At 34.9% G+C, this 12486-nt stretch overlaps 1 pseudogene; it reads right to left on the bottom strand.

Moving 5' to 3' along the window:
- Positions 1-5459: 5459 nt before the first annotated feature.
- Positions 5460-7497, bottom strand: LOC149231229 (vacuolar-processing enzyme-like; annotated as a pseudogene).
- Positions 7498-12486: the final 4989 nt, after the last annotated feature.

Raw genomic sequence — 12486 nt, 5'->3', positions numbered from 1 at the left:
ATTCCTATTTTTTAGTCCTTTTCAAGTCTATCTTCTCTATCTCGTCTTCACTCTCCCTTCCCTATCATTAACATACTTCTCCCTTTCTTATTTATCCACCAAAACCAATAATAGACTTGTTTTTAAGAAGTAGCATTGGATGACTTAGGACGAGGGCTAGAGCTCATATGTTTAACTTGGGCTTCTCCTTGGGGTTTTTGAGCATGTATATTGTGCTTTAAATTTTTCTTAGAATTCCCAACAATATCCTTTCCCATCTCTTCTTCATGAAACTTTAACTTGTGAACACAATATTCATCCTAAATTTCCTTTGAGGATTCATGTAGCCATTTTTTGCTGAGACCTTATCCTGGGGGGAGATTGAGATGATCTACATTTGTCAAGGGACCTTTCAATTTTTTTCCCATTCCACCCCAACCTTGATAGCCCCTGTTTGTAGCCAAGATATACCCTCTTCCATATGTAAACTCTTTATCATATAGATAAAAAGAGAAAACTAAGCTCTCCCATGAGCTTTTATTTGAAGACAAGAATAACTATGAAATGTTCATTTTTAATTGTACACCTAAATAAGATTAGAGACCCTTCCACCTCACTGATTAAAATTTGGAATCAAACCATGGCAGAATGTGACATTTTGAAGTATGTCACTCTAGTCCCTTTGACAAGGAGTGACATAACACCTTTGGTAAAAGAGAAACAATATATTGTCACCTCTTCCCCCTTGGAAAGGGGTGAAACTGCTTATAAAGAGGGGAAATGTCTGAAAACATCCCAGAAAAAGGTTTCCAAAGCATTTAAAGATGATTCCATTCTATTGAATCACTACTACAAGAGATTATCACCTCTTCCCCTTTAAAAAGGTTGAAACTGTCTAGAAAGAGGACAAATGTCTAAAAACGTACTGGAATTTTTTTGCAAACCATTTAAAGATGATTCCATTATATTTCATCACTACTACACAACTGAGTTTTTAAAGACATTTATTTAATTTCATTTTTTTTCAACCATTTTTGATATATACAATAGCAATTTATGATGTTTGTTTTTTCACTCAAAAGCCTGCGTACCACGTCACGAGATAAAATTTCGAGGTGGGCGGTGCCATTTTTGTTCAAACCCTCGAGGAGCTTTCAAGAATGGAAGAACAATGGGCGGTGCAATTTTGTTCAAACCCTTGAGGAGCTTTCAAGAATGGGAGAAAAAACCCTCAAAGAACCTCCAAGAATGGAAGAACAAGTTATGGTTAATTCGAAAAAGGGATTTTTGAACTCTGGAGGAGGTTTTAGCAATGGAGACCAGGGTTTCGCCACATGTTCCTATAACTTTTTTATCCTTCCACTGAAACTATCTCTCGATGATTATTTCCTTTGGTAGCCTGTTAAAAACACATGGACATTTCTTCTATGTTTGAGGTTCCTGTAATAGCTAGTCCTCGTAAGTCAATAGTTTTATGTTTAAGTTTTTTCTCGATATGAATTTTTTTTCTTTAAGAAAACAACCAGTGTTCAGGATTTGGTCAACGTGGCTAAGACTCCCAATGAAGCCAAAAGGGGCTCTTCCAATATATTTGAGGCTCCAAATGGATTTTCCACAAATCTTGCTTTTCCCTTCTAGTTTAACAAAGACAAGGTATTGTTTGGGTTTTGTGTAGGGGAACGGGACACCTAATTGGATCTTGTGCAACTCCTTGATTTCTCTATGGAACCCTAGACCCAAATAAGGTTCATGTAGAGATTTTCCTTCCACCATCACCCAAAAATCATCCCTCTCTCTCTCCAGGTTGCCTCTGAAGCTTGGTGTCAAGTCGCATTCTCCTCCAAGGCGTTGAAAGAGGTGGATAGAGGTGTTCCAGAAATTCTGGACTTGATTAGATGATGAGAAAGCTTCAGTTGTTTGACACTCCTCAGGAATCAAACATTTTCCAAACCATAGTCAACAAAAACCCCTTTGAGGCTACTCCACCAAAGGTCGTTGATAAATCTATAGAAGACGGAAAAAAATTCCTAGAGCACACCGACCCACCAAGCCTTGGAAAAGAACTTTCGACTACATCATTTTCTCGTAGCGGTAATTGTCTATCTGACTCTAGTTCTCTTTTCAAATTTCTATCTTTGGAAGATTTGATGGTTATTGACCAATTTGAAATAAACTCAATCTCTCAAAGCACTTATCCAAATTTGAACTTTATAATTCATCCACTCCTGACATAAATGTTTACAAACCCTTAGGTACCTGTGAAAATCCAGTTATGAGAGGAAGAGGGCTGTCCATACTACGCTCTTCAAGAGACAAAACTAGTTGGATCCCTCTCAGGACTAGGGATCTCAGGACACGTTTTCCATAGTCATTATCATCCCTTGTATTAATATTTTTACCATGACTCTCGTCATCCACATCATTATAAGGGTAAAAATCAATGACTTTAGAATTCAATTTTTCTTCACTTCTTAATTCACCTTGGGGAAATCATCATTTCTCTTTATTTGTTGGCTACTCCTCTCTATCCACATCACTTTTCTTGCCCATTGTCTAGTTATGTTATATTTCATTTAATAGTTTGGTTGTCAAGAGATATGTTAGTTTTGATCAAGCTTGTTCTAGAATGTTATGCAGTAAATAATAGTTGGGGAGAGTGTTTGATGGTGGAAGATGGTTGAGGAGAGTGCTTGATGGTGGTAGATGGTTGGGGTAGAGTGTTTGATGGTGGCAGAAAGTTTGGAATCTAACAAGTCATTTAAAAACAGTAATATTTTTTCATGATGTCATATATAACAAAAACTTAACCTAGGAGATGCATCACGTACAAGGCTTCTTAAATGTACCTTTTTTCAATCAATTATGAATAAAAACCTTCAAATTTTGAACTGTAAAAAGTGGGAACATAGGACTCTGGTTATTGTCTGTCATTTTTGGATGATTGATAATGCTGAAAAAAGGCTTCAAGGATCTACATACATATGTGGCCTAGGGTATTTGGTTGTCCTTATTCATATTTAAAATTTTGGAGATGAGCGTAGCCCCAGGCCCCAATTGCCTATTAAGGCGTGAACATGAAGGACAATGGGTTTATACAAGATAAGTGCATAACTAAATTTGATAAATCTTAGGGTTTTCAATGAAAAATGCTGAAGGTGATCTAGAGCTAATATGAGACATTTTTTTATCAATATTGTTTTTTCAACTTTTGCAGATTTTATGTTAAAATTCCAAATCATCGAAATTTGAAAATCAATGCAACATTTCACCAACATCCACAAATGACCAAAAGATATATCAATAGGAGTCACGTTCAATCCAGTATTAACTGGAGAAAGACAAAGCATATCCTATCTCCTAATAAGCACAAGCTACATAGTAGATACAATAAAAAATAAAAATCTTGAAAAACCACAAAATTGTAAATGAAGCCATAATTAAAATGCCTAACATCCAAATTGATTCTATAGAACCTAGTCCTAGGAAAATTTTGCTAAAAATGGCTTTAGAGAAGACATTGAACTACCTTCCCACAAAGGCTAAAGAAATGTTAAATTTATGGCATCAGAGGCAAAGTTTAGGGGTAATGTCCCTCAGTTGGGTGGATGGGGGTTGTTATAGACATCTAGTGATGGTGTTAAAACCTAACCCTAACCCTAGGTGATGGTGTTAAAACCTAACACTAACCCTAGATTATGGTGTTAAGTGCACCCTCATGCATGGATAATGCTTCCATAAATATTGTGCTCAACTGGAGAAGAGTAGGTATTGCATGCACACACTAAGCCTCTAAACTGAAGAAAAACTAATGCATGACTTTCTTGGGATTTATGCCCTGCAACATGAACTCTTCTCATAGATAATTGGGCCTTCTCTAAATTTAAAACAGGAAATTAACTAATGATTGTGCATTCATGCATGCTTCCATCCACCCCCTACAAACTTATCTACATAACAAAAACACTCCCAAAGAAAACTATTCCTATGCTTAGCTTCATTTGTTATCAATGCTGCAAACATATATCGAGGCATGGATCTGTTGTTACAGTTGTGCTATGAGGAAGGAGAATCAACTACTAAGCAAACAAGGTATAAATATAACACTTGGGATTTGAAATTCTAACAGTAACTGGCTTAATTTTTGCTTGCCATCAACTTGGGATTGACAAGAATTTAATTTTGTTGTGTGTGGAGCATGATTATTCAGAGGTCTTTATTTCAGCCGGATGTATACCCCAGGAAGTTTGTACACCCCTCCATGCGGGCAGGTGCGGGGGGAACTTGTCCCCCCCGCGGGGGTCCGGGGGGGGGCAATCCCCCCCGGTTGGGGGGTTCGGGGGCCAGCGATCCCCCGGCGGGGGCTCGGGGGCAGCGCCCCCGAAGCTAAAAACAAATGTAAAATTGCCTTGTAAAAGTATAGTAATTTCTAGTCAATCTAGGCCGTTCATTAGGCAGATGATCTAACGGTAGAACTTATGTTTAGTTTAGGGTTTTTTGCCCTAGAAGGCAACCCCTCTCTTTGTATGAGGGTATTGTATTTTGAGGCTGTGAAATAGATGTGTATTCTGTGAGTGAGAAACAGAGAGGTGAGACTGTGAGAGAAAACATAAGTTATTGCAGCGGATTTGCTGTAGGTTGTGTCTCTTCATTTTGCTGGATAATAGAAAGGAAGGACTGGCTGTTCGGGGTGGACGTAGCCCAAACTGGGTGAACCACGTATATCTGTGTCCCTCTTGTTTTGTGCGTTTTTTGTGTTTATATTTCTGCAATATTTTATGTGTTCCATTGCTCCGTAATATATAATTTTCTAACAAATTCACTGCAGGCAACCAGAAATTTGAAATTTTAGATAATTTTAGTTATTGATTACATGCCTATTTCCACACCTTATCGAGTTTTTATTGTCAAGTCTGCAACTATTTCCTTGATACTTCAATATAACTAGATTGAGTTACATAAGTATAATGATAACTCTCCCCACTATACATTTTTATGGAGTTTTGCAAATAGACTTTGTTAAAGCTTATTACTCTAATCTAAATAGATTATGTAGACTTTGTTAATAGCCTATGTATATTTTGAACTTTTCAGTGTTGATATTTTAATCTAAGTAGATTGAGTTACATAAGTATAATGAAAACTCTCCCACTATACATTTTGAAAAATCTCCCACTGGAGTTTTGCAAATAGACTTTGTTAAAGCCTTATTACTCTAATCTAAATAGATTAACAGAATTATGATTCGAATTTTGCAAGCCACAAATGTTATTATCCAATATGTTGATCCTTTGTCTTTATGTAAGGATTATTGTATATTCTGGCACTGTGCACTAACGTAATACGATGAATGTTGGAAAGAAAATTAATAACAAATAAGTGTTTATGCTTATATAGCTCGTTGAAAAACTTGCGTTGTTATTGAAATTGAAAGAGGCCATGGTAGTCACCCAGTTCTTTGTGACTATGAAGAACTGAAATCATCAAGCATTGAAACCTTTATGAAGTGAAGACCTAAACCTAGATGGCATTCAATTAAATGCCTTTGAAAATACCATAGTCATGGTATTCTTGGTGACTCCTTCATTGCACATATTTGCAAGAGAACACATGTGTTTCATGCCATATTGCAATAGAGATCCACAATGTTTTTCAAATGTGCGCACCTCCAACAATACAGATATGCTTATGTTTATAAATTTTAGATTCAGATCTTATAAGGATAATGCTATGTTTTAATTAGTGTATTTTTTCAAGATGGCTAACCATTTAGAGACAATGATAGTAGAATAAGAGGATTACAACATGATCATCGTCAGAGAAATGAAAGGCTAACAAATGGGGAATTTGTATGAAGTTAATGCAGATGCACACTTAGGTTTCATAGCTACAGAGTTGGTTTCATAGATCCCCAACTATGAAACAATAGCCTTTACACACATCACCAAAAAAAGGTAAAGTAGGATCAAAGGATTAGAAAATCACCATTGTTTTGAGACAGTCCCAATCATCAACTAAAGGTTGACCTGGTGGTCATACAGTGTTCAACATATTAGTACCCCTTGCAGATCCAAACAAAAGCTTGCCAATGAGATTCATGCTTTTGTCAACATGCATACGATGTGTCATCAAGTCCACCATCTGTCTCTGTGATTCCAACTTTTCAATGGAGCTCTCCTTAGATCTTCTATACTGCAAAATAAAGCATAAGAATCACTAGATATTGGCTTTTGCGTCAAAGTCCAAAAATACACGAGACTAAAGAGAACAACATATACTAAAACAAGATGATAGTTCATGTAATTCTATACTAATACCACAAGATAGTTCATGTAATCCCTTTCCTTGCATAATATTCAAGGGGAAAAGTTATAACAAAACTTATATTAAGAGATTGAAGCTTAACAAAATAAGCAGTTTTGAATTGAAATATTGTCTGTTCCAAACCTGATCAATTTGACAAATACGTGAATAAACAACGTAGTTAGGTGGATCAATCCCACTTTACGGGGGGGATTATCATCAATATACTACCTTTTCCATAGATAGAGAAGATCTGCATCTCATTGATTTACAACTCTCACGTCCTTCTCATCAGGGAATTCTGGAAAACTATTTTCATAGGTGAAAGTAGAATTGGCATTCACTCGATCAAATCCAATGTACAGAAACAAATGATTTTTCTTGATAGTGATGTCACCGTACTGCATCACATGGGATCCAACCCGGTATGTATTATGGTCTATGTCCTGAATTTTACATACAAAAAGCTAGGTCATCACTATACGTGTATAAAATGGCGTAAAACACAAATAAGTTCCAAGTATACAATGAAATCTAGAATAAAGCAAAGGCACTTCCACATTACAATGTGATGAATGTGGAAAAATAAAGTTTGTACTATTAGAAGTGAAGGCTACATATATATGGACAGTCGAGATCATCATTGCCAAACTATCACTGGAATGTACTCGGAGTAATTATCTATAGATATGAGATCATAGTTGTGAGACTATGAGTGGCAACCACTCCCAAGTATGGCTGGTATAGCCCTAGGGAAAATATTGTCTAAATACTTACCTGCCACAACATGTAAGAGTGTCGTACATGAGAAATATTTTAATCATGACCCCTTCTTCTAATCAATGAGAAATAATAATATTTCTAAATGCCATTTTACTTATGTCCCATGCTATGCTCTTCATTTTGGATTGAACGAAGAGATGAGATGTCATTTTACTTCTTTCCCATGCTATGCTCTTCATTTTGGATTGAACGAAGAGATGAGGATCAAGCTCAGAGATCCTAAAACTAATATGTTTCAAAATTCAAACCCACTTACCAATTTATATTTCTGCTTTGTAGTTTCATTCTTCAAGTTATGTTTTTCACTGCAAAATAAAAGTGGAATCAATGTATAGTTTCAGTAAATCAAAAACATCCACTGCAAAATAACTAATGGAAATACATATTGCAATATTTTTCACTTGAAATTGATTACTTGATATGATCGAAATTCATATATTGTATTTTTGTTAGGAGTCAAACACTTATTATTCAGATTACAGTAGAAAGGGTTGCAAAAAAGACAAACAATGTCCCATTGTTTTCCTGTTTGCAATATATATATATATATATATATATATATATATATATATATATATATATATATATATATATATATATATATATATATATATATATATATATATATATATATATCTTTATATATATATATATATATATTGTTTGCAGCCATGTTTTCTAAATGCATAATGCAAATAGGTTGTAACATTCCATTCTATTAGTTGCAAGTCACAATCCTGATGATGAGAACCAGACTCTAGAATGCATTCAAAATATGCGAGAACTCTTAGATATATTCTAGTTGTACTGCAGATGAACAGAAGCTGAGAAATGCTCCATATTGTGACAATATGGCATAGATTGAGGGCACTGTACATTTCATCCTCTCTCCATAAATAGCCACTTGGGACTATGCTAGTAATAACACCACCAGAGCATTGGATTTGTACTAGTTGTATTATCAAAACACGGGACAAGAAATAAAAAACATAAGCCTTTGACACTACCAAATGTAATAACAAGTTCCAAGCATGTGCAGAATTTCCTCTAGGTTCTCCAATATAAGCCTAATTAAGAGAACAATAGAGTGTTATTGCCCCCTTTATTTTGTTCATAAAACTCTTCTTTAAGTATTGATATAAATGATGATAATATCATTTTTCCATATACAACTTCCCTGGGGAAACCCTTCAATAGTTTCTTCACATTCTGTGAATGGTGCTCTGCTATTGGTAGACATGTGCCAACCCTCATGGGACTGAAGTGGATTATACCTTGTGATCTTTGTGGTCGTTATGGCTTTGGTATGGCATGCAAAATCACTTGAACTAACCATTGGGGCTACAAAACAATGTTATCTATCTATCTACCTACCTATGTTCGTATCTATATATACATACACGTATTTGTTTTGTTTAAATCTCATGAGTACTTTTTTTCTTAAGAGAACAACTTGTTGAAAACCCTTTAAGTACTTTTCTACGATCCGTGGATGGTAAATTTGGAAAGCAGTGGCCGTAATTAGGGTTCTTAATTGTTAGGGGATTAAAAGAGTTGAATTTGTAACCTCCCTAACTTTGGGTGAGAGGTCTCACATTTGGCTCATGACAGATTTACATACATGGCTTACATATCAGTGAGCTAATTAAAAAAATAAAAAGTTGTTTTTTGAATTAAAAGGACATATATTATACCTTTCAAAAGCAGGCTTTGAAAGTTGTTGACTATCACAGAACCTGTGAGCTATATCAACAATAGAAAACAAACTTTTCATGGCTTTAAAAAATAAAAATACATTATTGTAGAAGTCCATATCTGTCTATAGATAATTTTATAGCTAATTTTCATGAATGAAATCATTTGTATGCCCATGCTGAGAAACTTGAATGGTTCAAACACCCTGCTCCAGCCTCAATGCCTCTTTGAAAGGCCATCATCTACCTTGTTTCCTGTCCCTATATATGTGAGACAAAGAACTGTGCGAGACAATTGTCATTTATTGTTGTCTATCGTCATGGAGTGGCTATAAATTGAAATGTTTGAGTGTTGATTCCTTTTTTCTTGAAAGGGATCCCCCATTTGCATTACCTTTTTGCTTGAAAGGGATGCCCTATTTTGATTTTTATAGCATTTTGAATCTTAGGGGAAACAAGGAAGGCACTTCTATTTGCAAAAAATGTTTGTTGGAGATGTTGTTTCATGGAATGAAATAATAGTGGGATGCACGCTTAATGGTCATGGCAAGGAGGACCTGAAACTATTTGGTTAGATGCAACTTGTGGGTGTAAAGTTTGGACGGTGAAAAGTGTGAATAAGTGTTCTGTTTGGGGATTTTTGTAGTGTACATTTTATTCATTTTCGATCCTATTTACAGTTCTTTTTAATCAATCTCTTCACTCCTAGAAGATGTTTGTCATCTTTTCCTTAAAACTAGTTTATGTTAAGGCTTTTGGGAATAGTTAGGATTTAGAAAAATTGCCATAATGTGACTTTTTGACATGTATTATTGAAGTATATTGTGGCATGTTTCCTTCTGGGTTTTGGGTTTGAGATAATTATGAAGTTGGGTTCCAGAAATATTCCCAAACTTGAAGTAGGTTGTTATTTTGTAGGCTCTTGCTACTATTGACTGATTATTAGCTGCATACTGTTATGCTGGGATGTGCATTGTGATGCATGCATACAATGTTCTTTTTATAAGTAGGACTTGCCACACTTAATTTCATGGTTCATAGTATCAATATTTGAATTATTGAAGACATTGCTTCAAGTTATCAGCATTTGAATCATTGTTGACATTTCTTTAAGGTTTTTTAACTAAATACTAACGTACGAAGGAATGGAAAAATAACAAAATTTAGCTCTTTGGTTCTTTTGGGGGGGGGGGGGGAGGGGGTTATGCTAATAGTTGGGACCAGATTCTTTTGTTGCTTATATATTGCTGAAACATGTTTACAATATATTGTTTTCATACACATCAAAGAGGATATATTTTGTTTTACATTTAATTTACCTTCCATCATCTCTATTGTATTCTTCCTATTTGTAGCATTTACAATGTGTTATTTTCATATGCATCAAAGAGTATATATATTTTTTTTACATTTCATTTACTTTCCATCATCTGTGTTTTATTGTTCCTATTTGTAGCATCTATATCGTTGTTGAACTGATAAATTTACGAACTTTCTTACGTCTTTACTTGGGGTTTTGTAAATTTCAACACCAACAATTTTGTCTGCATCTTGCATGCAATAATAGCTTTTTGAAACATACCATATATCTAGATGTAAATCAAGGAAAATTATAAGGATGGAAGTTTATCTTAAACTTTAGAAACGTTTGTGAATCTTACTAGTCCCTAATATGGAAATTGTAAAATTTTTGTAGAAATATTTATATTTCCATTGATTTTATATTAGTTAAAATAATATTTTGGCAATTTTTAAGGTAAAATAATGATGTACTATAAAATTTGGGCGAATCATTTTAGAAGAAAATGGAAATTTGTGATTCCTTTTTTTGGAAAAAGAATGGAAAATTAGACCACCTGCGAATATTAGCCCCTAAAATTTTCCCTGATGATAATTAGGAAATGCAACAATAGGTAGGGCCTATGACAAAAAAACCAAAGCACAATTTAAAAGGGTATCCTATTGAAGCTAAAGGTATGTTTTACTGGGAAAAAATAACATCAACCTTGGTAGTGTTAAAATTAATAAATTGCTTCTGCTCTATGATAGATAACAAGTTATCTAGGATTTTGATCAGAGTGTCAAAGGCACCATAGCCATTGGGTGATCATATGCAGAGTCTAGATTTATGAATATAGGTATGTTTAGTGAATCTTTTGTTGTGTGTTAGATGTTCCAGCTGGAATTGGCAATTTTGTTGTTGAAAAGCACAGTAATTGAAAGCATGATTCCTTCAAAGTACAGGCTATGAAGGTGTCTGACCATATGGAGTTTGTGTAATCGGGGGGATACTGGATCAGATTGTGCTCACATTTCTTTGAAGGGATGCTTAACTGGGGAAGAGTTGGATGAATTAATGGAAAGATATACTGCTGGTTCAAATTTAGTAGGAGATCAAGTAGAACACTGTAACGAGGATGGTGTACCAATAGAGACTAGTATGAAGTAAGCAAGCACTCATGCTTAAATTATAATTGAGTTTGTTGGAGATTTTGTAGCTTCCTGTTACATCATCATCAATTATTATTGTTCTATATTTTAATGTAAATGTAAGTCTTTGGTATTTTTTCCCACCGATTTGTGGAGAACAAGAGATTGCTTAAGAGACACTGAAATTTCTACCACCAAAATGTAGACGTGGAAAGGAGGCACCTGAATGCCTTGGGAATCCCTATATACAAAGGAGATATTGAAACATCAAAACGGGTTGGTCCTTTCAAAAGGAGACCAAAGAACATACCGCACTGGTAGAGTCTGCATTTCTTTCTCCTACTATTTCATTTGTTTTGAACAATATCATGTTTTACATGTTTTCTTATTGAATTTTTCTATCTCGGATTTTTTGGAGCAGAACAACCAAGAGATGGAGTAACCAAAGAAAATTGCATTTGTGGAATACCAGATGCCAAGAAAGAAACTGCTACTTATATCTTGTCCAATACTAAAATGATCTCAAAATATTCTCAATGGAAGCAACTTTCTATGGCGGGGAATAAAAAAGTTTTAGATATGGCACCAAAAGATGAATTAAAAGGAGAAATTATATTCGTGCAAAACAACCTACTTGATAATACAAGGGAAAATTACTCTCGTTCTGGTTGGACACTTCACATCCACTCTTTTCTAGATCAATGAATATCTTGATTTAATATCTCTTTTCATGTTTGTTTTGATAATAATATTTCCATGAATATCTTTGCAGAGAATTTAATTCTCGGAGTGATAATGAATTTTTCGGAAGAGCTACAGGCATTGTGGAAGAAAAGATTTGATGCATTGTTGGTGAATGATTACCTCAATTAGGAAAGAGAAACTAAGAAGTAGGTTAGGAAAGAGAGGAGACATAAGGAGCCACATGCTATCTTGGCTGCAGCCACGACAGTAGCTGCAGTTTCTCCTAGGATTTGTTCATCCAGGAAGGATAGAATTATAGATGCAATTGAAGAGCATAATCTGCGTCAAGTTAGCTTTCCTACCAAGCATTCACACTTGGATGATTGGAATAATGTGAAGCCTGCTTTTTCTCTCATATTATCTACATCATAGCTAGTGAAAGTATCAATGCAGAAACATCTAAAAGAGAACATTACTGGTGGATGCCCAAGCTCTTTTTTGAGACAATATTGTGGGCTAAAGAGACAATGTCACGGCCCCTTGTTGCAAAATTTCCATTGGAAAGGAATTTTTATTGTTACCGGGTGTCATCTATCTCACCAAGAGAAGAATATCT

Source organism: Pinus tabuliformis, chromosome J, assembly GCF_031772625.1.
Source record: "Pinus tabuliformis cultivar Carrire ecotype Pingquan chromosome J, CPIR1, whole genome shotgun sequence".
In the NCBI taxonomy this organism is placed as follows: Eukaryota; Viridiplantae; Streptophyta; class Pinopsida; order Pinales; family Pinaceae; genus Pinus; species Pinus tabuliformis.
This window is presented reverse-complemented; position numbering and strand designations above follow the sequence as displayed.